Here is a 25906-nt window from a genome sequence, read left to right as displayed (position 1 = left end):
GTTTTCTAAGGTACCTCCATACTGTTCTCCATAGTGGTTGTACCAGCTTACATTCCCACCACCAGTGCAGGAGGGTTCCCTTTTCTCCACACCCCCTCCAGCATTTGTGGACTTATTAAGGCTGGCCATTCAGAGTGGTGTGAGGTGGTATCTCATGCTAGTTCGGATTTGCATTTCTCTACTAATCAGGGATGTTGAGCATTTTTCATGTGCTCTTTGGATATCTGTATATCTTCCTTGGAGAAATGTCTATTCAGGTCTTTTGCCCATTTTTCAGTTGGGTTGTTAGCAAAAAACTGTTGAGTTGTATAAGTTGCTTATGTATTTTAGAGATTAAGCCCTTGTCAGTTGCATCATTTGAAACAATTTTCTCCCATTCTGTAAGTTGTCTTTTTGTTTTCTTTTTGGTTTCCTTTGCTGTGCAAAAGCTTGTCAGTTTGCTGAGGTCCCATTCATTTATTCTTGCTCTTATTTCTGTTGCCTTGGGAGACTGACCTGAGAAAATGTTTGTAAGGGTGATGTCAGAGAATGTTTTGCCTATGTTTTCTTCCAGGAGTTTGATGGTGTCTTGTCTTATATTCAAGTCTTTCAGCCATTTTGAGTTTCTTTTTGTGCATGGTGTGAGGGTGTGTTCTAGTTTCATTGATTTGCATGCAGCTGTCCAGGTTTCCCAGCAATACTTGCTCAAAAGACTGTCTTTTTCCCATTTAATGTTCTTGCCTCCTTTGTCAAAGATTAATTGACCACAGGTGTCTGGGTTTATTTCTGGTCAACAAATTCAGCAAAGTAGCAGGATATAAGATTAACATTCAGAAATCAGTCGCATTTCTGTATACTAACAATGAAATATTAGAAAAGGAATACAAAAATACAATACCCTTTAAGGTTCACCTTTTTTTAATGTGTCACTGACACTGTATGTTTTCAAGTATTATGACCTGACCCCATTACCCCCTCAGGTGTGTGTATTTTATTGCACAAATTTTGCATTGCATGGTGCATTGCAGGATTGTATGTCTCAGTGTAGTACAACTGGCTGTTTATAACTGCTTTGTCATCTGTGTTGTCAGAATCCTCTAATGTAACCTTGGTTGGCTTCTCCAAAAGAAAACACTGAGATGTAGTTCAGCTACATAGGTTTTTAGTTATCAACACCTGGGAAAGGAGCGAGGAAGAAGCAGAAATGAGCCAAGGAGAAAGACAAATCATGACACAAGTTTAACAGAGCTTCAGGAGAAATTCTGTAAGAAGTATTGCTTGTCAGTGTTTTCTGTTGAACCAAAATGGCCAGATCTTTATTTTCCTGGCTTAATCAGTCACCAGATATAGCTATGGTTGAAAGGGTGGAGCTCAGGTGAGGTGGAACTCTTGGCTGTGTGATGTCCTAAAGAAGCTGACACCTGGGGATTGTCTGCTGCCCACAATCCCTGCAGTTCCCACATCTCCATCTTTTGAAGACTGCTTTGTCCTACTGACAGTCAACATTCACCTACCTCTTTTGAGGAGCATTCTTCCATGATATGTTCATAATGTCCATAAATGAATGATATTCATGCAGAAAAAATAAAAACATTAAGTTCTTTCTTGAAGAGGAATATTGCTAGAATACATCATAATGTGAACATTTCTATGTCCATCTCACAGTGTATTTTACATTAGTTTGGAAACCTTTTAGTTTTGAAGGAACATTGGACTTACAAAAGGTTGCAAAAATAGTATGAACAGAAATTAGTTATCCTTCACTTCCTTTCTGCTAATGTTAATATCTTACACCACTCCATTGCAATGAGCTCAACCAGAAAGTTAACATAGCATACAATATGATTAACTAATCATCAGGCCTTTTTCAAATTTTACTCAATTGTTTCTCCAATTTAATTTATCTGGACAGAATCCAAATCAGGATCCCATGTTACATTTACCTGTCATGAATCATACTTTATTTTACACTTATGTCCATCTGTGTGAGCTCCTTAATGGTAAATAACCTACACATAATATTCTAAACATCTGACAAAGTGTGTGTTAATACAGTTATTAGATTAATAATTGTGGAATGCACAAACCCTAGAGGCTTTTCAAGGGCAAATCTTTGTTTAATCCTAATTCCTACTATTGTACTTGCAATTGATCTTCAATTTGTTTGGCAATTTATTTAGGAAAGAATTAAATTGAAATACGTAAATTGAGTACCTTTCGTGGCAAAAATGATACAAATTAAGCAGCAAAGTAATCCAGTTGGTTTTTATCACTTAAAAAAAAAAAAAAAAAAACATGTTACGGCAGTCACCATTGTGGCACAGTGAAAACAAATCCGACTAGTATCCAGGAGGGTGCGGGTTCAATCCCTGGCCTCGTTCAGTGGGTCAGGGGTTCACCATTCCCGTGACCTGTGGTGTAGGTCGCAGACACAGCTGGGATCCTGCATTGCTGTGGCTGTGGTGTAGCCCAGCAGCTATAGCTTCAATTAAACCCCTAGCCTGAGAACTTCCATATGCTATGAGTACAGCCCTAAAAAGCAAAAAAAAAAAAAATAAATCATGAGAAACACCTTAGGGAGATGGTTTTGACTCTCATTTCAAAATGTGTGATGGGCATGGAATCATACAGAATTGAAAGGGGTGATTTTTTTTTTTGCAGAGGAGAGTAATGTGTAAAGTCACAGAAATCTAGGACTGGCACATGGGCACAAAACGTGGCAGGACAAAAAGCATGCTATTTCTTTCTTTTTTAAAAAAATCAATAGGCAGAGAAAATCAATTAAAGACCTTCATCCACTTTCTGAGCATTAAATAGAGCTTTTGAGTGACAAATTTCTTTTCTGATCTGTGGATTTTGCGTGAAAGAAGTTTCCAGCTTGCTTGCCTTCATTCATCATTCATACGTAATTTGAATGGCTAAAAAGTCTAAAATCAGATAAACTAAATGCTTACTGGAGAAGAGGGGAGTAGATCTGTAAATAATAATTCAGAGTGAAATAAGGATTTTCTCCTTAATCGTGTGGCTACTATAGGAAAATACACAAGTAATTTTCAAAATCTTTATAGCATAGGGACTCGCTTGGTTAACTAATTTAAGAAAAATGTATTCACTGCCTTCTTCATCTGTTGATTTATAGCACTCTTCATTTAACTGGTTTATAGGATATATTCATGATACCTGTTATTTTGGTGGAGGCATAAATATCAATTATTTTTTCTTTTACCAAGTGCATAGTATTTTTTTATTTCTATAATGGAGTACACAACTTCTTACATGGCTATGTATATATTTTTCAGATAACTCTCAAAATTTTGGATTTTGTTTCTAAATGTCTGGAGAGCTTTGTTTTTTCTAGAGTGTTATGGTTCTAAATGGAGTGAGATTTTTAACTTAAGCCTGGTGTTATCTTGGGTGAAAAGATTACCACACAGTGCAGAAGGGAGCTAAGAATTTAATGTAGCTACTTTCCCTTCTCCCAGTACTCTAATTTTCCTTTAAATGATCAGTTGAGAAGACAGCCACCAAAAATTAACTGGCATGATATTCAATGTTTTTTTTCCCTCTTATTTTGAAAGACAGAAACATAGCTAATAAAAACAGCTGGATAATGCTAGGATGCTTATTTTGTTTCAAATATTAAATCAATATTTCTTCACCTTTTAATAATGAAAACATTTTGGGCACCAGAAGTACCTTTGAAAAGCATGTTTTTAAATGGTAATATTTATGAAGAGAAGTTAGATGCCTATGAGGTTTTGATACAGCTTTTATTACTTATATTAAAATATTTCAAATGTGCTTGATTTGGGAAGATGTTCTTAGTCCCACGTATCATTTTAACTTGACCTTCCATATTTAGTCTGCTGACACCTCATTGCAGGTGTAATACCAGTGTTGGTTATCTGCATGTTGGGCCATACTAGACAGTGTATGTATTGTACTTGTTCCTGATAGAGTAATGATCATTTTCACTTGAATTCTCTGTGTAAGAGTGTATTTCCTGCAGGAGATTGTGTGTCTGTCTCTTGATGCCAGACCTCAGATCATTGCCTGGCACAAAATAGACAGTAAGTGTCTGAAGAATGAGTGCAGGATTAAATGAATGAATGATGTTCTTTCTGTCTCTTGTGTATCTAATTATCCTCCAATGTCTATAGATTTTGCTTTTGAAGAGTTCTCATATCTGTCACATTATCTTCATTCCCAGGCTACAAAGGTAGCCCAGGTCTTCATAAGCAATTACTTTTGAACACCTGCATGAGATTTCTTTTTTTTTTTTTTTTTGTCTTTTTGCCATTTCTAGGGCCGCTCCCGCGGCATATGGAGGTTCCCAGGCTAGGGGTCTAATCGGAGCTGTAGCCACCGGCCTACGCCAGGGCCACAGCAACGCGGGATCCGAGCCGCGTCTGCAACCTGCACCACAGCTCAAGGCAACGCCGGATCGTTGACCCCCTGAGCAAGGGCAGGGACCGAACCCGCAACCTCATGGTTCCTAGTCGGATTCGTTAACCACTGCGCCATGATGGGAACTCCAAGATTTCTTATCTCATTTTCATCCCTTGCACCATTCCCTTTACATTACATCTCTCATTATTCTATCAAAGCCGACTTCTAAGAGAAATCTCTGAATTTACCACTCTCTTGCCCAGACACCCTCCCTGGCCCTAATTCTATGGCAGGATAAGATGTACAACCCCCTAATATCTTTAACATGTTATCCAAGGTCTTCTGTGGTCTGGTCTCAGTATAGTCAGCCTTCTTTTTCCACTATTTCCACTCATGCACGTGGTATTTCACCTGAATCAGAAATTATTATTAATACCTTTCTTCTTTGCTGTGTTTTAGCTCTTTGTTTACCTGAAATATCTTCTCCACTTTCATCTCTGCCAGTCACAGGGCAATTTAGCCCAGATTATATTCATTTGTTATATGACTAAGAATTTTCAATTGCTGAGCCAGTTACAGGACCTTAATCAAGTCTTTTTTCCCTAGTGGAGACATTCCTAAGGCTTCATTAACTATATGATATGGTTACTTTTCTGAACACTTACTATATACAGATACTGCTCTCCGTATTTTAATACACTACTTTCAATCTCCATAACAACTCTATGATTAGATATTAATACATTTTTGATTTTACAGACAAGGAAACCAAGGCAGAGAGCGATTACATTACTCTCCAGAGTTCTCACAGCTAGAAAGCGTTGAAACCAAACATTGAAGTCAGGGTGCCTGTGTAGGGCTGTTGAGCTTCATTACATTATAATTGCATGTTTTTATAACATAGACTTCATGGGGTTTAAAGAGTGTAGATCATTTATTCTTAAAAAGCTTAAGATGACGATTATAACTAAAGAGTTAATTAAGTCAATAGGGATGAACTAGGAAAGATAGTAAAATTGATTAAGAGCTTTCTGAATTAAGAAATGTGAAAAACAGCATGCATTTATTTTCAAATATATTGAACTCTTCTCATATTTCAAATACTGTCCATGGTACTGAGATCACATTCCTATTGTTGTATGAATTGTGGAAAAGTAAATATTAACTAAAGTATATTTTATTGGAAAAAAAAAAGCTATTACTCTGCAGACAATACGTCTAGCTAAAATTGCCTACACACTCTGAAGTTCTACATTGAAGATGTAGAACCTCTATTTGGTGACCATGGAGTAGTGCCAAGCAGATATTTTTCACCACAGCCTGTTCTGAGGAGCACAGTTGACTAATAGTCTTCAATGAAAGTACTTTTGGATTGTCCAGCATTCACACCACAGACCTGCTTTCCACAGGCTGCTCCAAGCTAAGGACTGAGGTGGAGGTCTAAAGCCAAGCCACTCCTGCCCAATCTGTGGTTCCTCCCAAGAGCAGCCTCTACTTGGGAACTCCCTTTCAGCTTGGCTGTGACTTTCTCAGAACTGCATTGCCTTCTGAAGCTGTCATACCTAATTTTTCTCTCTGCTTTCTTTTTAAATTTTTTTTTTACTATATATGATTTACAATCTTCTATAACTGGGTCACTTTTCTGTACAGCAGAAATTGACAGAACATTGTAAATCTCTGCTTTCATAGGTTCCACTCCTGCATCTTGTTCTGGAGGCTCTCTCTACTTTCTTTGGCTCCCTCTCCCATCTCCTTTATCTTTCACACACATGTCTCTCAATAACTACCTGAGACTCCTGATCCTATTGGGCTATCTATTTCTCACTGGCACTGAACTGACATACTAGGTGAATTCAGAAAGCTTTTTACACCAGGAATTCCAAGATCTCTTATATATACTCTTTATGCACCACTTAATTCAACTACAATTCCAGCAAGCTTATTTGAATGTATAAGATTGTTAAACAGGCACTCATGGGGACATTATTTCCTATTTATATCTCTCATCCACTATCTAATTGATACCTGATCAAAAATACACCTGCAGAGATGTATTACCACTCTGGTTCTTAACCCTCTACTTCCCCTGTTTTATTATGAAATTTGAAACCCTCAATACTGGCAGCATACAAGTGAAAATGATAGTAATAATTTTAAAAATAAACTTTATGTCACTTTTTTAAATGAAAATTTTTTCAGGGATTGCTTAGTGCTCATGTATATTTAGTAGGCAGACATAACTTATAGTGAACTGCAGTCTTATAATTTTCTTCTTTGTCCCCCTAAGAAATAATAAAATCAAATCCTCATCAAACCTGTTTAGCTAGCGTGAACCCTCACCCTTGATGGTTTTCCTACCAGGACTGGTCTCTCTCATAACTATCAAATTTAGGGATAAGAAAGCATGATTGCTTTTATGTTTTGCAGAATCCCTGTGGGATTTTATTGATAAACAGCATTTAGAATGCCATAAAAAGTTGAAAGAAGGAATTCAAACATTATTTGTGGAAAAGTCTTAATCAGGAAGACTTTGTAAGCTCCAAATTTATATTAACGTCCGAAGCCTCCTCACCGGTATAACACTGGGGGTGCCTATATCCTTAAGTGTGAGAGACTAAAGGAGGATGAGGATGACAGGAAGAGGTTATTAAACCAAGGACAAAAACCATTGATATAAAGTCTGGTACTGGTCAGTCATCTCATTCTTTTCACAATCTAAATCAGCATCTCATTTTTGTAGACCTCAGGTTATCTAAGGTAGACCTTAAGTTATCTATAGCAGAGGACCCAAAAAAAATCCCAGTAGGCACAAAGGATACATAGAATCATTGACAAAATTATTAAGTATTTAGCTAGACTATTGGAAAAATCAAAAACAATCTAGAGCAAATGTTGGCATATTTTGATTTGCAGGACAAATCCAGATTGTTGCCTGTGTCTATAAACAAAGTTGTGTTGAAACACAGACATGCCTATTTATTTATATATTATAAATGGCTGCTTTCACGCTAACAGAGGAATTGAGCTTTTGCAACAGACCATCTGGCTCTCCAAGCCTAAAATATTTAGTATCTGGCTTTTTGGAGGAAAAGTTTGTTGAGCCTTAGGCAAAAGAGAACTATTTAAGAATATAGTCCAGTCATTGAAGGAGAAACTTCTCCTGACTTATGAGAAATCTGTGTAATTAATACACTATCACCATGTGAATATGAAAATCATCCTTGACTATGTCAGAATAACATATGTGGGGTTTGTTTCTTTTTAAAATAGCCTATATAATGTTCATGCAGTTCTCATACTTCTAAGGTAAAATAATTTCAATTGTCTTCATTGTGAACATGAAACACTATACATTGCTTTTCGTTAAAAGAGTGCAGCAAAATCTCCCACACCCAAGGGGTTAAAAAAAAACTGTATGCTAAGACTACGATATTTTTGAAACTTACGTTTTGTAAACTTGATGAATAGAGTTGAAATCCCATTTCAAATTTCCCATTCACTGATTATTGTGGCCTTTCCTCCCAGTAGCATGAGCAGAGACGACTATACTTTTATTTCTCTGTCACTGTTTGTTTCATAGATAAACTCTGCTGACCAGGTAAACTGAATATAATGGCGTGATGGTGCTTAAAATTTCTGCTCTGTTAACACAACTGAGAATCTCTACATGTCTGATGCTTTACCAGGGTTTGTTCCTTTGTTTCAGACTATTTACATAAAAGAAAAACAAAGTTAAATCATACACATAAGCAAAATTCTACTGTACAAATTCCTTTTGTAGAGAGCAAAATTCTACTCTCCATCCCACTGTAGACCTACTCTGAATCATCTCTAAGTATTTATTACAATACAGTCTATTGTTTTATGTGTTTTCCATTTTACATTAATGGGATCATACTGGACATACATGTTTGCAACTGGATTTTACACTCACATTGTTCTTAGCTATATATCTTAGCATATTTACATCTAATTCATTAATTTCTAACCTGAATTAAAGTAACTAACACATTTCTAATGAGACATTGTTTTAAGACTTCTAAAAATATGACATCATTTATTTTGATTTATTTGGTATTGATAAACCACTCTATAACTAGGCCATTCACTTTATTCATCTTTCTACAGAAGAACAGTCTCATTTCTTTACTATTACACACATTGGCATAATGAAGATCCTATACCATAACATCTTTGCACAAGACTACAAGAGTTTTTCTAAAGTAGAATTACTCTACAACTGAATTTCCCACCCAAGCTCTTGTCCTACCAGTACTGTGTGAAACTTCTTTTGTCTAGTCTTTTTCCAAAATTTGCCTTTCCCTTATTGCTAACAAAAAAATTGTTATTTTAAATATTTTAATATTGTCCATTTATTTCCTCCTCCATGAACTGCCATTTTATAATGTTTTTCTCATTTATCGGTTGTGCTGTCTTTTTCCAAATGATGAAAGAAGATCTTCAAAAAATAGTTACACTACTTCACTGACAAATGTTTATATATATGGACATATATGAAAATGGAGACATTTGAACATTTTAAAACCACTATTGTTTTACCTAAATACTTACACATACCTTTTTCCAGGCTACGGATATTATAATGGCTGTGCATTGTAGACAGCAGTTTTCAAGCACAGGATAATAGGCACTCAAAACTGCAATCTCTGAGTGAAGGGAACTCACAGGTAAGCCCTATATTTATTTCAGCCCCCTGTCCAGGAGCAATTTCCTAACTGTGGTGCAGAAAAGAAAAATTTGAACAAAACATTCTGAGTTGAGAAGTCAGAGATGAGGATCTTGCCTGCTAAAGCAGCTACAGTCTGCAATCACTAGCAAAGAATTCACTGAGTAAGGAGGTTTATAAAGTGCAAGGTCCTGGTGGGGAGGGCAGAAGTCTGTGTAGTGGCTTCCTACAAGTCCCTGGCTAAAGGTGGAGCTGTGATTTTCCAGACAAAAATCATATGAAATTATCAGCTATTCCTGGGATGAAAGTAGAGCAAAATAAATAGAAATCAATCAAGGTAGCCGTCATTTGAATTCTAGCACAAGCAGAGTAGAGACATCTCTTTACACCTGAACATTTTTTAAAAGTCTTATTGAAGTGTAGTCAATATTGTGATATTTTATGCTCCACAACAAAGTGATTCAGTTATACATGTACATACATCCATTCTTTTTCAGATTCTTTTTCCATATAGATTATCACAGAATATTGGGTAGAGCTCTCTGTGCTATACAGCAGGTCCCTACTGGCCGGTCATTCCATATACTACAGTATGAATACACCAACCCCAAACCCCCAATCTACACCCCAGCCCCTACCTATCCCATTTGGTAATCATGAGTTTGTTTTCAAAGTTTGTGAGTCTGTTTCTTTTCTGCAAATAAGTTCATTTGTATCATTTTTTTAGATTCCACATATAAGTGATATCATATGATATTTGTCTTTCTCTTACTTACTTCACTTAGTATGATAATCTCTAGGTCCATCTATGTTGCTGCAAATGACATTATCTCATTCTTTTTACGGCTAAGTAATATTCCTTTGTGCATATGTACCACATTTTCTTTATTCATTCCTCTGCTGATGGACATTAAGTTTGCTTCCATGTCTTGGCTATTATAAATAGTGTTGCAGTGAACATTGGTGCACCCTAGCATTTAATTAAGATGTCAAAGAGTTTGCATTATGGGTCAGTGTTCTCTCTGTGAAGATGTGGGTTTGATCCCTAGCCTTGCTCAGTAGATTAAGAATCTGGCATTGCAAGCCATGGCATAGGTCATAGATGTGGCTCGGATCCAGTGTTACTGTGGCTGTGGTGTAGACCACAACTGCAGCTCCAATTAGACCCCTGGTCTAGGATCTTCTATATGCTGTAAGTGTGGTCATAAAAAGAAAAAAAAAAAAAAAGAAAAGAAAAAGTAAAGATGCCAGAAAGACCGTGCTTTAGGAATAAGGACCATGCCCATCATAAAGCCTATTTTAGAATCTCCCTAAAACCTAAAATATAGTCACAACAAGATATGCTTTGTAATAAGAACTGGGAAATTGGCCTCAACACATTATAGAGGAGCTTGGTAAGCATCTTGAACTTTCCACAAATCCACCCCAACAAACCAAATCTAAATATGTTCAAGGAGATTAGCCACTCATTTTTTTAGGAAAATAATCAACACTTTGCAGAGAAAAAAAAAAAAACCCAGAATGCAACATCTATGTAATATATCAATTCTAAGATCCAAAATATATATAATAAAAAATATAGGAGTTCCTCTTGTGGTGCAGAAGAAACGAATCCGACTAGGAACCATGAGGTTGCAGATTTGATCCCTGGCCTCACTTAGTGGGTTAAGGATCCACCGTTGCCATGAGCTGTGGTGTAGGTCACTGACGCGGCTTGGATCCCGCGTTGCTGTGGCAATGGCATAGGCCGGCAGCAACAGCTCCGATTAGACCCTTAGCCTGGGAACCTCCATATGCTGCAGGTGCAGTCCTAAAAAGACATATATTTATATCACAAATGCTGTGTTTCTAAAGAAATGGGAAATTGTGACTCAGAGTCAAGAAAAAATGTAATAAGAGGAAACAGATTTCCAAATGTTCTAGATATTAGATGTAAATGCAATAAATGTATAACTTAAAATATAGGAAGTGAAAATTGACACACAGGCACACATCAAAAAAAAAAAAAAAAAAAAGACAGTGTGTGTTAAAGAGAAATGGACAAAGTAACCGTAGTGGTTCATGATTTTAGGACACATCTCTCAGTATTTGATAAAACAATTAAGCAAAGCTCAGTAAGATTCTAATCAAAACTATCAGCCAATCTCACTTACTTGATATTTATAGGCCACTGCATATAACAACTACAGGATAGACATTTTTTTCAAGTGCTCATGGAATGTTTATTAAGGTAAAACTGTGTACAAGGACATAAAATGTCCTAGTAAATTTTGAATGATTCAAATATAGCAGAGCAGTTTCTCTGATGAATGGAATTAAATTAGAAATGAAAAACTAGAAAATTTCCCAGTATTTGGAAATTATATAATCCACTTCTGGTAAAATTCATAGCACAAGAAAATTAGAAAATATTTTTTCCACCCAATGATTATAAAAATGGAAGTGTTAGGATATATTATGTATTGGAAGAGTCAGTATTGCCATATATTGGAAGATCATGTATTAAAAGACTCAATATTGTTAAGATGTCCATAGTCCCCAAATTGACACACAGAATGAATGCAATCCTAGCAAAAATTCAAAACACGTAGTTTTATTGTTGTAGAAACTGCCAGGTAAACCCTAAAATATATTTGACACATAAAAATTCTAGTAGAACTCAAATATTTTAGAGGAAAAGAACCACATCTGAATGGCTTATATCCCCTCAATTCAAGACTTACTATAGCTATAAAGCTACATAAATCATAACAGTGTATGGAATCTGGCATCAGGATGAAAATATAAGTTAGTGGAACAGAATGGAGAACCCAGAAATTCACCACATATTTTCACAATTTATATTTGAAAGATGTACTAAGATGATTCATTGGGGAAAGAGAAGTATTTTCAACAAAAGGTGTTGTAACAACTAGATATAAATATGGGGAGAAATAAACTTCCCTCCCTACCTCACACAGAAGTCAATTGAAAAGAAACCTGGACCTAAATATGTAAGTTAAAACTAAAAGTTAAAACAGCGGGAAGAGAAATGCTGAGAAAGTCTTTGCGACCTTAAATAAAGATTCTTTGACAAAAAAAAAAGTAATTAACTAGAAAAGAAAAAATTGATAAATTTTATTGAATTAACTGAAAATCTGGTTTTTGAGGGATTCAGGAAAATAGAAGAGGAATTACAAAGTGGGAAAAATATTTTCTGAATACCACCTCTGTAAAAGGACTTGGGCACAGAATATAGCAAAAAATCAAATTATATTTTTTAACAAATGAGAAAATACATGTATACTCACCTCAAGAAGAGAATATGTCATTGACTAAGAGGCACATGGAAAGATGCACAACCTCATTGATCATCAAGAAAATTCACATTATAATAAGATATCACTTTATATCCACTAGAGAACAAAAATATGGCTAATGGCAGATCATGCATTTCAGGTATATAAAATGATAAAATTTCTTGGAAAAATGCACTAGGTTTCTCATAAATTTAAACCTAATCTATGACCCAGCAATTCAGCTCCCAAGTATTTACATGAGAAATGAAAACATATATCTATAAAATGATGTGTGCATGAATGTTTATATACACTTTATTCAAAATAGTTGCAAACTGTAAATAAATTGAATATTATCCATAGGTAAATACATAAACGAATTATTTTATATCCCTACAATGAAAAGATCAGGTATATGCTTAAATTATACATGGCATGGAGGAATGACCACAGGAGGCATGAGAGAACTTTCCAGGGTGATAGCAATGTTCTATATCAAGATTGAGATGGAGATTACATGAGTATGTATTTATTAAAATTCATGAAACTCAAAATGCAAACTCAGAGTGTGTATATTTTTTAGTTTTTAAATTGTACTTCATTAGGATTGTTAAAATAACAAAATAAAAGATTATTGTCCTCAGAGATATTACACCTGTGAAATAAGAAAGAAATCTATGTACAAGGAACAAATATTTGAAAATTTAAAAAAAAAACCTCTAAAAATTAGATCATGTGCATAAAAGTGTGTGTGTTGAGTAAATAGAGAGAGAGTGAGAGGAAGAAGGGAGTGAAAGGGAGGGAGGGAGTTTAGGAGGCAGTGGGAGAGAAAGAAAAATTAAAAGATTGAAAAAATACAATTGTGGCAATCTCTCGGTTAAAAAAATTTCAAGAAGTGGTAATAAAATTAGAAAATCAGTTCAAAATATAAATTAGTCTGTTAATAATAGTTTTAGTGAAAGAAGAGAGAAATGAGAGAGGGAAATATTTAAAGAAATAGCCCCAAGGACTCCTGTTTCTATTATGACAAACAGTTAACTTATACCAACCCTCTCAGTGAGGATAACTATGAAATTTGGATAAAAATGTTTAAATGAAGTAAGAACATCTGCTTGAACACATCAGAAAACTAACAGAATAGAGAAAATTCTGTCAGACAAACTGTAGGTTCTCTTGTACACAGTTTGATTCATTGGGTAAATGTGAAAGACATTGTACTCCAGTCAAATTTATACGAGCCACTTGTTTCATGAATAAAATTATACTTTGTTATCAAGTCTTTGATTTGAGATGGAGAGTTGTTGAGATATATTTAGAGACATCATTTACACTAGTCTCTACCTGGGACTTATCTTTAGTGGGAACAGAATAAATTCTGTAGTGGCAATGGAATACAGAATTTATTCATTTATTCAGAAGAAAGTCCCTTGTTCAATCTAAAAGATAGTCGGTGATAAACGGTGGGACAAAATATTTCTGAGTACTGTATATGTGTATGTGTTTATAAACATACATGTTTGTAATAATGTTTTTGAAAGTGTTAAGATAAAGTAGTGGTGGCAACTTTGGATTATAGATACATTTCCTAAAGTCTCAAAAATTAACTCTGATCAGGATTACAAAAAGAATATTTCCTTTTAAAATAAATAGCGTTTTTACTGAGACTGACTTTTTCTGTCTCCAAGCCAAAGCAATCTGAAACAGTCTGTTTGATAAGTGTCTTAAGTAGAAGAACCCAATTTCCTGGTTATGTTAGCTTCCACTGAATCAAAAATTTTTAAAGAAAGGATGATCTATTTCTAAAATAGAGTAAAATTAACAAAGAAAAGTTGAATCAATTACTGCAGAGAGTCTTAGCAAATTTTCTAAAGAAAAATTCTTCATAATTAAGTTTTCAACATTGATGTAACATACACATTCCAATTTATCCTCCTCCTTTCAAGAGCATATATTCTGTTCTTAAATTTGTTACAAATTTATAATCAAGATGATCCATTTTATCAACCTGAAGTAAACAAAATCACATTTTCTGTTTTTTTCTCAAGACCTAACCTGCCCATACTAACAAGAAATCTCATATTTCCTTTTTCTGTTCTATGCCAACTCAGAAATTCAGAAATGTTCAAGAATTGTGAAACTTTATTCAATCAATCTATCCACCTATCAAGTTGCTATTTTTTTTTTTTTTTTTTTTGTCTTTGTTGTTGTTGTTGTTATTTCTTGGGCCGCTCCTGCGGCATATGGAGGTTCCCAGGCTAGGGGTTGAATCGGAGCTGTAGCCACCGGCCTACGCCAGAGCCACAGCAACGCGGGATCCGAGCCGCGTCTGCAACCTACACCACAGCTCACGGCAACGCCGGATTGTTAACCCACTGAGCAAGGGCAGGGACCGAACCGGCAACCTCATGGTTCCTAGTCGGATTCGTTTGTGCCACAACAGGAACTCCATCAAGTTGCTATTTTAATACCAATAATATTGACATTGATTTTCAAAGACAGAAGGTGATATTTCCTACAATGAATGTTGGTTGTAACTAGATATTTAATATTGGAAAAATTAATATGATTTTGAATATATGTTTATAATGAACAAACTAATATATATTTTGAATATTTATAATGAAATTATTTGGTGAATTTGTCCTTTCACATATTTCCCAGAGCAGAGAATATTTAGTTTTATTCATTTGATTTTACAGATTTTTGGATTAATATAACCATTTTAACACCAGGTATTAAATTTCTGTTTAGGAATTTATTTTTATAATGTGACAATATAGAAATTAAAATAATTATAAAATAAGTACTACCATAAAAATTTATGGTTTAAGAATTCCAGATATTGGTATAGGCACCTTCTTTGAAATATAAAATTTCTTATCCAATTTATACTGAGCCACTGGTATAATATAAATAAAAGAGAAGCAAGAAGAATGCATTCTCTTTCTTCTTTCTTTCTTTCTCTCTCTCTCTTTTTTTTTAAGGGATGCACTCCTGCAGCATATGGAAATTTCAGGGCTAGGGGTCCAATCAGCGCTGTAGCTGAGGCCTACACCACAGTCACAGCAAGGCCGGATGTTTAACCCACTATGCAAGGCCAGGAATTGAATCTGCATCTTCATGGATACTACATCAGGTTCTCAAGCTACTGAGCCACAATGGGACCTTGTTTTTTCTTTACCATCTCTTTTTTGTTTTTATAGACACTGATCTCTATTTTAATAAACATGTAACAAACACAGCCCCTCATTTTGGGGGGATCAAGTTTCTTTTTTTTTAATTTTTTTTTTTTATTTATAAGTTCACTAAGTATATACTCCAAAAAGAAATACTTTCTGGAGTAGCAAATGTTCTGAACAGCTAAATGGAAACTCAGTTAATGCAACTGTCCGCTCAGTTGAAACTTGGTAAAACAAAGAAATATTAAAAGTGCTCTCCTCCATCACTGTCAGTAATGCTCTGTCCATAAGAATAATATTTAGCTGTGGGACTTTGGAGCTGGCAATCGTTTCTCTGATAATAGAAATTTGAAAATGAACCAATTCTACAAAAGTAAGTTTCTTTAGATGAATAATTTTTACAATTTAGATATTGGTATTTAATGAAGCATAGTTTATGAAACTGAAAACACTTTTAAAGCTCTACTTACAATTCCTCAGCCTGTTAAAACAAAAGAATCCTACTGGGATAGTTATTAAGCTATTGTCTTTTAGCTCCAAACAAACCGTTTATAGGCTTTGTGATGCTGAGGTAGGGACTCTGAAAACTGTATTTCCCCTTTGCCAGAGACTGTTCAATTAAGCCAGTAGGGTGCACTGGAGAGAGGCCAGGAGGCAGGAGGTAAGAGAAGAAATTACTGCTTCTGGTTTGTTTTTTTTCTTGCTGGAGTCATTCCAGTAAAGGCCCTTCCTATAAACAACAGCACTTAGTTCCAATCTTTGTCTTTTTTCCCTGCCAATCCCAGAATCAGCTTATCATACCCCTTAGAGGTACCAGCAGCAGCCTGGCAGTGAGCTCACCAGATGGCTGAGCCCTCGAGCCAGGCCCTCACCTCCACACTCCTCTGTTCTGGGAACCCCAGGCCCCTCTTCCTTCCTCTATCCCTGTTGGGTGGAGCTGCTTCTTGAAGTTCCTCTGTATGCCTTGCCTCAGGATTTCCTTTTTCTTTTGTTTTTATTTAAGCTTTTTAACATCTGTTTCAAAATTCTCTAAGATTTTCTTTACAAATAGATATTAAATGGTACATATTTATATTACTTGCAATGTATAATGTATTATCTACTTAAACATTTAGTGTAGTTTCTATTTTTCTGACTGTACCCTGATGGCATATGACTACTGTCCTATACTAAGTAAATAGGATTTTATAGGCTTTTTTATCATATAAATATTTTGACTTCATGTTTCCACTTAGGATGTAGAAAGCTGGAAAGATCATTGTTCTCATCATCACAAAAATAACAGGAACTATTCAGGCCAAAATATTCACAAACTGTTGAACCTATCAGAGAGCTAAGGTTACAGGGCAGCAACTAACTGATAATCTCGGGATAGACAGATACCTTTAAGAAGAGATGGGATGAAAGCTCTTATCTGCCTTGACCTATCCACTGAAAAATAGTAAGGAGAACTCAGTGAAAATGCGTAACAAAAGCTCAGGGTCAAGTGTGAAGTAGCAAGATAATATAAACTCTGGAGGCCACAGACACAAGGGGATTTCATGCTCACTCCCAGGATGTCACTGGTTGCTCACAATAAAAGATCGAGGGCAAGATGAAAGAACTGAGAAAATGACCCTCATAGAGCAGGCCTGAGAGAGGAGGCAAAAGCCACTCTGTAAAAAGGCTCAAAGCCCTATATGGACCAGTCTTTCTTGTCTTTCATAGAAATAAAAGTCCTAAACAGCTGAAAGAAGGGAACAAATGCTGTTACTCTTAGGCCACCGGTGAAACCTTTTGCAGCTAGGAAAAATGAACATGAAAAATCCTTCTACCTATTGTTGAGAGAGCAGGAATATATGCCTGATTCAGGCCTTTGGTTGGTGGTTGGGCAGGATTACTGAGAAGTTCCCACCACTGAGACACAGTGTCTAAGACTAAGATTTAATCAGACTTAAAAGAAGCTGCCCTCTCCAGCTTCTCACCATGAGTTTGACAAAACAACACATGTTGAATAACAAGTAACAGGAAGCTTTATTGGTAGGAAAGAGGCAAGAGTATGGAGAGTAATGTGCTGTGAGTCTCAGATCAAAAGGAGGACTTAAAGTTGAGGGTGGAACAGACATTAGATGAACTCTAGCAAACCAAGTCCTACCACATGCACAAGGTGACCTTCAAGGGATTGGAAGCTCATGGTGCCCTGTAGGTAACCACAGAAATAACAAATCCCAAACCTGGCTTGACTTCTGACAGAAATGAATCACCTGTCCACACAGAAGATTTAGCAGAAGAAAGATCTATTCGTTTCTAAACATAATACTTTTGAATTTCCATGATTGAATGTAAGATACCTAGCTATTGACAAAAAATTCCATGGGAAACAAAGACTCAAGAAAAAAAATCAAAAGACAAAGCAATCACAGAACCATAATTAATTATGAAAGAAATACTAGAATTTTGTTTGTTTTTTGTCGTTTGTCCTTTTAGGGCCATACCCAAAGCATATGGAGGTTCCAAGGCTAGGGGTCCAATTGGAACTGTAGCTACCAGCCTATGCCAGAGCCACAGCAATGCCAGCTTGAGCCACGTCTGTGGCCTACACCACAGCTCACACAACCCCAGATCCTTAACCCACTGACCAAGACCAGGGTTCAAACCTATAACTTCATGGTTCCTAGTTGGATTCGTTTCCACGGCACCATGACAGGAACTCCAAGAAATACTAGAGTTATCTAACAGAGAATTTCAAAATAACTGTGATGGGTATTTTAAGTGCTTTAGTAGAAAAAAATGGGCAATAGGCATAATCAAATCAGATGGGTAACTGAAATAAAGATATAGAAACCATAATACAAAATTAAGTGAAAGTGACAAAAATGGAAATTATATTATTAGAGATTAAGAAAACCTTCAAAGGACTTAATCAATAAACTTAAGACAGAGGAGAAAAGAATCAGTGAAATCACCCAAACTGCAACACAAAGTAACAGCAAGCCAGAAGAGAATATCCAAGAACTATTGAACATTATCAAATGTGCAGGTAATTAGAATCTCAGAAGGAAAACTGGACAGAGGAAATATTTGAATTAATGGTAAATAATTTTCCAAAGTTAATAAAAGATACCACAAATCTAAGAAGCTCAGGCAATGCCAAACAGGATAAATCAAAACAACACCCACATAGACATCATATTTAAAGTGCTGAAAATCAAACATAAAAAGAAAATCTTAAAGTTAACCAGAGGGATAAAGGTAACAAAAGAGAAAAAAAAAAAGACAAGGATTACAGCAGACAAAGCAGACAATAGGACAATGGAAGAATCTATTTAAAGTACTGAAAAAAAATTATCAACCCACAATCCCAGCAGCAAAACATCTGAAGAAATATTTTTTCTTTTTTGGTCTTTTCTAGGGCCGCACCCACGGCACATGGAGGTTCCCAGGCTAGGGGTTCAATCAGAGCTGCAGCCGCCGGCCTATACCACAGCCACACAGCAACACGGGATCCGAGCCATGTCTGTGACCTACACCACAGCTCATGGCAATGCCGGATCCCTAACCCACTGAGCAAGGGATTCATTAACCACTGAGTCACGATGGGAACTCCTTTTTCAGACAAACAAAACTGACAATTGCCAGCAGACCTCCACTACCGAAAACGTTAAAGGAAATTTTTTCCAGCAGAAAGAATATGATACCAGACAGAAATTTGGCTCTACAGACAGAACTCAAGAGTGCTGAAATTTGTGAGTTCCCTGGTGGCATGGCAGGTTAAGGATCTGGTGAGTTAGAATGGCTAGAAAGTCCTTATACCACACATGATGTTTTATAATACTTAAAAGAATACTCTGATAAAAAAAAATAATGTCATAAACCTTAGGTAACCACTAAAAGGAAATAATTCAAAATGGCGATAAAAGGAAATAATGAAATATACTCAATTCAAAAGAACTGATAAAGGGAAAAAAGAAACAAAGAATATTGGGGTAATATAGTAGTCAGGGTTTTCTGGAGGAACAAAACCAATAGGTGGCATGATAGATAATGATGAAGATAGATGATAGATAGATAGTGTGATAGACAGTGTGATAGAAAGAGGGAATTTTTTTTTATTTTAAAGAATTGGCTCACATGATTACAGAGGCTGGCAAGTCCAAAATCTACAGAGTAAAGAACAGGCTTGTGATTCAGCAAAGAGTCAATAGTGTAGTTGAATTCTAAAGGCCATCTGCTAGTTGACAGAACAATGTAAATCAACTATAATAGAAAAAATAAAAACCTAAAAATAAATAAATAAAATCTATAAACCAGAAAAAAAAAAAAATCTGTCTGCCAGCCGAATTCCCTCTTGCTTGTTGGAGGTCAGTATTTTTTCTCTTCAAGCTGTTCAACTAACTATATGTGAAGCCTCCCCACCTTAGAGAGGATAATCTGCTTTCCTCATAGTCTACCTATTTAAATGTTTATTGCATTAAAAAAAAAAAAAAACTACCCTCATAGAAATGTCCAGGTTAATATTTGCCCAAATATCTGGGCACTGTGGCCTAGCGAAGTAGACAAAAAATTAAACATCATAGGTAGCAAATATTTCTTATTTATAAATCAAAGGAATGATAAAAATGTACGAAAAAGTGATGGATTTCATAGAAATTAAGAACATATACTCTTCAAAATAAACTGACAAAGAATGAAACAAAAATTTTATCTTCTTTTATATGTCTCACAACTTTATATTGAATGCCAGATATCAAGTACTGAAGAAAAGTAGACTGAAAAAAATTGTATTTAAACTCAGATGTGGGCATAACAAAGTTAGTCTAGGAAGTTGAGTCAATCTAGTCAGTTGTTGTGTTGTGATTAGATTTTGTTCTTGCTACCATCACAAATGATATGTACGGTCTATGTACCTAGACTTCAAATTACTCTAGTGACTAGATATTGAGTCTTATATTTAGTGTGGTATCTGGTATGGTGATTCTCATTCTCTTTCATCTCATAGCTTTTAGTACATGTTCTCTATAAAAGTGTTTCAACTTAATTTTTGTGCCTTTCTAAGCAGTAGTAAATAATGTTGCTTGATACTCTGTACTAAGTTTATTGTGGTGGCAGAATGAGGACTGTTACTTCTCTTGGTCCATCTTCCATCTTAGCAAAGCCCAAGCATCTAGGCTTCATGGCCGGACCCTGCTCCAAGTTCTTCCAGATCCTTTTATGGTATTTATTGCTGTTGCTATTATTTCTATTTTAGAGTGGCTGTTGAAAAACTGTGGTACAGTAGACAAGATGTAAGGTAGGTGGAAGAAATATGTTACCCAGGTTAAAGAGGTTTGTTTTATACATAGGAACATGAGAAAAAATAGAAGTATGTAACAATAGTCAGATCTTTGATAGACTCTTGCGAATTCAAGTAATGCTTACAAATCTTGCCTACTTTTGAAGTATTTTCTGTTGTCTGTAAGATATTTTGATAGTAGCACCTAAAGAACAATATGCTTCAGGGAGATAAGGTTAGTTCAGTGAATATACACCCTTCTGCACTTTTGCCAAAAATGGAATTTCAAGAGAATCCCAACCACATCTTTTAGTTGGAGAGAATTTTTCAAGATTGTGAATGGCTATTGCCCTCAGAGAGCCATGGGTAGGAGATGTTTTTGAGAAGGAGATGTTAGAGAGAAACATTTGAATAGTTTCTTTGAGACGGGACTTTTTGAATAACTTGAAGATGTTGGGTAAATCTGCAGGGGCATGGACAGAAAGGGGGGAAGGATAAATTAATTCAAATCTTAGAGAAATCTATTTGATTATATTAGCATAAAAGGCTGTTACTTTAACTTGCACTTACCATTGTTTGTGGTGTCCATATCTGGCCGTGGTATGTGTGTTTTATGTTCTCAAATTCCTTGTCCTTACTCATTTCCTAACTAAAAGCCTACCTTTTAGGTAGAGATAAACCTTGGAATACCATTATCATAACTATTGGCTTCTCTGCCATAGATAATCGTTTCAGTTATTACTTGCTATGTAAAACATCACCCTAAAACTTACTGGCTTAAAAAAATATTATTTCTCAAGATTTTATTGTCTGAAATTCAGGGAGGTTCTTCCATTCCATGTGACATGGGCTGAGATCACTTAGTCACCTACATTTACCCTATGGCTATACCAAAAAGCCTAACAAAGCTTTACTGACAAGATTGGCAGCTCTTTCCAAGTGGAGAGGAAAGAGCTGCTGTTTTTGTTGTTGTTTTTGTTGTTGTTGTTGTTTAATCTGTTCTCTCATTCAGTAAAACAGCATGATTTCCTTGCAGTGTAATGGTTGGCTTTTCTAGAAAGATAACAGAACCTCCCAGGCCCTTTAAAAACCAGATCTGGAAGTGGCACTGCATCATTTCTGCTACAGTCTGCGAACAAAGTCAAGTTATAAGTCTAGCATGAATTTAAGGGGAGGGAATGTAGAGTCTGCTTTTTGATGGGGAGAAGAGCATGTGTGTCAAGGAGGAAAGGAATTAATGGCAACCATCTTTAAGACTATACACTAGAAAGTAAAAGTGACTCTGGTGACTGAATAAAATTGGCTCACCCCACTGGTGAGATGGTCCTTGGAAGAACCTCATTCATTCTTCCCCACATTGCTTCAAGGAACACTCTAGTGTCATCCTTAATTGAAGGAGTGATTAACAAAAGAATTGATGAGCTTCATCTGTGGTGAAAAAATAGACCCTTGTCATATTCTATAGTTTCGCTTAGAATATAATCATATAGGAACATTCAGCAGCCTGAGAGTTCTCAGTAGCCTATTTGTAAGTAAATGATAACCTGCTGTAATGTTTAAATTTGCATGTCAACTTGACCGGGCTAAGGGATGTCCAGGTAGTTGACAAAACATTATTTTTGGATGTGTCTGTAGCATTTGAATTGGCAGTCTGAGTAAAGCAGATTGCTTTCTTCAGTGTTCATGGGCTCAATCCACTGGGGACCTAAATAGAACAAGGAGAACAAAGGTGAATTCACTTTGATTTAAGCTAGGACATCCATCTTCTCCTGCTCTTGGACATCAGGTCCTGGTTCTTGGGTTCTTTAGACCCAGACTGAATTACACCGCTGGCTTTCCTGGTTCTCCAGCTTGCAAACAGCAGATCTTGGGACTTCCAGTCCTCTCTCAGATAGATAGATAGATGGATGGATAGATAGACAGACAGACAGACAGACAGACAGATAGATATGTACACACACACACTATGTACACAAATACACAAACACACAACATTGGTTGGTTCTGTTCCTCTGGAGAAACCTGACAATACATCTGCCTATCAATCAACTATTCTTTTACAAAGGACTGATTAAAAAGTTCTTATGGTGTTCGTATAGGCTTTTGATTGCAAGATTAACACTTAAATTTGAATATTCTCTCCTTAATTTTTATACATCCTCTATATATGTTGGCATTCCTGACATATTAAGAAATGGGAAACAATACACATTTGCTGATTTATGCTGTGTGACTTGGCTGATCTACATGTGGATGGGTCAGAGTTTATCATAATATAGATATATCTTGTTTTGTTTGTTTTCCCACTGTGTCCAAAAGAGATGATAACCATTTGCTCTCAGATGGGTATAGACCACTATGGTAATGTTGCTAGGTAGTGTGGCAATGTTTCAGGAAGAGTCTTGAAACTAGAGATTAACTTAAATTGGAGTGTGTGGATAATAGGACATGTAACTTACATGCAATGAGACTAGAACATTAAAATATATGAAGAATTATAAACATAAATTTTTGAATTCAAGAAACTAACTGTAATTTCTCTTTTAAAATAATTATTCCCTAAATCTATTTATTGACTTTTAATGAGTGTTTAAGGCTGTAATGGAAATAATCTAAATATTCTTTTGTTTCATTTAATTTCATTGTGGGTATTTTTTTTAGGTTTGCACCATCTAAATTTGATCAATTTGGTTCAAATCATATTTTAAGTAGAGAAGATAATTGGGTAAAATGGCATGTTAGCTGGTGTGTTTTGACACCTTAAAAGACTTAAAATTATGTCTGTCTGAGAATAGAGTACATGACCCCACACACATCTTCTTAGATTATACATGTTCTTTCCTTTTGTTAGGAGGCTGTATTGATATTTAACAGTGTCTAGAACATAACACACTGTCATGGAAGGTCTATGGAGTAGTTGTTTAAGAAAAAGAACACCAATTTTTTTGTACAGTGTGTTATATTTTTAAATGAGGGGATAATACCGCTAGGGACAGGATTGTATAAATCCATTAGGAAATAACCATCTCATGTATGGGAAACTTTTTAGATTGATATTTAATGCAATCTCACAATCACCGTTAAAAAGAATTTAAAAAAATTTTTTTTTTTGCAGTGGTGCAACCGAAAGTAACCTGTTTTTCTGACGTTCTCACCTTTTGACAGATGTGGCAAAACTGAGGTAGTGGAGGAATGGTGAAGGAAAAGATATTAGAAATTATTGAGAGATTATTTTAGAGCTCTAAGAGTGTACAATTCCGAAATATTTAAAACAAAAGAACTATTAACTGACACCTCAGATAATAAATTAGCAGTATCAGCTGACTATACTTTGTTTGCATTCTTAAATAAGTTAATGCTCAACCTATAAATTTATGCTTTTAAAGTCACCATATTGTATAATTCTTTAAATGTCCAAAGTTGGACTTACATTACAGAGAAATGTATATGTCACTACATATTACTTGTAAAATTGAGGCATAATTGAACTTGACGTGGAAAAGGGATGATGATTTCATTTTCTAGCTAATATGTAGTTGATGGCTTAAAGGTATTTTCCAGAACAGCCTTTCTCCTCCCCAAACTGCAAGAAGTGGGAAAATAAGGTTTGTTGGATTTTATCTAGAAATACTGGAAGGAGAAAATTGGTTGATCCATGAAAAAAATGTTTGTCACTAGATTGTTTTGTTAAAATGCCACTTTAGAGTTCAGGTTCTTGATCTTTATGCCTCAATTTTTCCTCACATATATATGCAAATGAAGAGAACATGAAATCATTTCTCTTACTGTTTTCCAGCATCTAAATGCAAACTGTTACTTTTAGTCCATCCACATTTCTTTTTCAGCTGCCTTAATCTTTCATGAAATTTAAATGGAAAAGCTTCACCTTAAGTAGTATAGTGTGAGTTTGCATTATTCAAAATTAATTTATATTTCAAAAATTTCTATATACAGGCCAGTGCTTGAATTTTTCATTGAAAGTCCATTTTTACAAAGTAAGGAGTGGACTTAATTTAAATCACCAGATATGATTTGAAAACAAGTTTACATGCAAGAAATATACAGTTAAAAGGATTCTGGTTATTCTGCCTCATTTCTGAAAATAACAGTTTGCTGTATAAGTCAGATTGCATTGAATTTTAAACAGTACTGAAGAAGATGCAGAGACGAGGTCAGGACATTGTTGTGAATATAATCAGGCCGCCCTTACCTGGGGACATAAAGGATATTACCAAAACAGTCACAAATTAACACTTCTCTGCTTTTGACTTGGCTGCCCCCAAACTGCCCTTTCAAAGCCTACCTCCACCACTGTTTACAAGCTACTCCTCTGGGAATCAATGTGCTCTCCAAAATATTTCTGCTTTCTTGATCTGGGTAGCTACCTAGGCCAGGCTGAGGAAGTTGCCAGTGTTGGCTTTTGGAGACCACTGATGTCTGGCTTGTGGTCACTAATACCTGGTATATGCCTGCTAATTTACAGACCAAGGGTTCTATGTGTGCCTTTAACCGCTGAAAGCAAAAACATGGACCAGGGTTGAGAGATTTTTGTCTCACTACTGAAGCCATTGGCATTTAATACTGCTGTCACTTTGACTTTTAAAATCCCCAGTTGATCTGATTTGGACTGCTCTTCTATTATAGGACCTTTGCCTGAAAATTCAGAAATGAGTCCACACAGGCTGCTTCAGGGGGATAGACTGAGAGCTACCAGGAGAGTACAACACCTCTCTTCTCTTTTGACACAGGGCATTTTTATTTTGCATCAACGTTTACATTTTGATTTTCTTTTCTCATGTGGTCTCCTTGATAACCTCAGAAAACTGAACTCTCAAACTTCCAATCTATAGTCTTCTAGAGACATTAAGACAAACCTAATTTTAGTAATAAATTAGACACAAGTTTTAAGTAATGCCATACTAATGACAAATATTAAAGACAATGCTTTTAAAGCAATTTTTCCTTTTTTTCTTTTTTTTTTAAACTATTTTATGTTGGGTGGGAATATTGGGTAAAAGAGAGGAAAATAGCATCTTGCTCTACTTAATACTAGTTGTATTAACCTTTTGTCCCAAAGTCATTGTGTAAGTTGAAGGTAGTAAAAACTTTTAGTAGAAGGTTTTCCCTTGAGATATGAATAAAC

This window comes from Sus scrofa, chromosome 14 (assembly GCF_054392235.1).
Source record: "Sus scrofa isolate SSC_HxYL_T2T_F1_AM1 chromosome 14, Sscrofa_HxYL_maternal_Yorkshire_Landrace_v2.0, whole genome shotgun sequence".
Classification (NCBI taxonomy): domain Eukaryota; kingdom Metazoa; phylum Chordata; class Mammalia; order Artiodactyla; family Suidae; genus Sus; species Sus scrofa.
Note: the sequence above shows the minus strand (reverse complement) of the source record.